This window comes from Octodon degus, unplaced genomic scaffold (genome assembly GCF_000260255.1).
Source record: "Octodon degus isolate 3935 unplaced genomic scaffold, OctDeg1.0 scaffold00023, whole genome shotgun sequence".
NCBI classification, from domain to species: Eukaryota; Metazoa; Chordata; class Mammalia; order Rodentia; family Octodontidae; genus Octodon; species Octodon degus.
The window spans coordinates 11,508,073-11,509,124 of record NW_004524599.1 but is presented as its reverse complement, the minus strand read 5'-3'; positions in this window follow the sequence as shown (position 1 = coordinate 11,509,124).

Here is a 1,052-nt window from a genome sequence, read left to right as displayed (position 1 = left end):
GAGATGTCCCTAAGGTCGCATGTTGAAAGCTCAGCCTTGGGCTGACTACTGCATGGGTGCTGGGCCATGGCTTTGCTCTGCTGCTGACCACGGTGCAGGGACCTGGAGCATAGACCGAGCCTCTGAGACGGAAGTGCCAACACCAAGCCAAAGCCAGCATGTTGAGGCGTCCTTCTGTTTTGGGAAGAGCTGGGGCGTGTCTGTCGTTGGGCTCCCCTCGTGGGTGAAGATGGGGCGTTTCTGTGCTGAACTATTCTCTTACCTCTCACATCTGATGTTTGTCGTGCAGCATAATGTCACCGGGCACAGCCTGTTCACCATACTCACAGGCACACAGCCCCTGGTTCCATCAGGCGCCTGGCCCAGGCGCCAGCAGGACTTTGTCTTGGTTCTGTTTAGTACCCAGCACCTAGGGTCGTGCCTGAAACTTAGCATATCTCAATAACTGCAGAAATGAATACTACGCTGTCTCCTAAGCGCAGATGAGGCTGTCCCAGGCAGCTGAAGACCCCTCTGGTTCCTGGAAAGGAACCTGAGTTGTTGCTGCGGGTCCTTTGGCCCGCTCCCACCCACCTGAGGCAGGGCAGGGGTGCTGCTGCAGCCTGCCTCAGCCTCCTTCCTAACTCAAGCCAGTACCCTTGGTCTACTTAAACATCATAGAGATAGTAATGAGTGATATTTTGATTTGGGCTTTATAAAACTATTTGATGATCCTACAACTAACTAGTGAATTAATCCTGGATCACAGTGTATGAGAAGATACTCGTCCTGTGTCACATTCATGTGCACAACATGAGTGACTTACAAGAGGGACCTTTTAACCAACAAGGGCTCCGTTGGAATTCCTTTTTTATTTTTTTTCACAAAAGAGCTGGGGATGAAACCCAAAGTGCCAGTTACCACACAAGTCAGGTTTGCTTTTTGGCACAAATCATCTGGTCAGGCAGCTTTTAAAAAAGACAACTTATTAGTTCATTGCACAGAAGGATGTCTCAACCAGAAGCAAAAGAAGCTTGCCAGACTCAGAAATGCACTGTGCCGTGTTGCAGTAC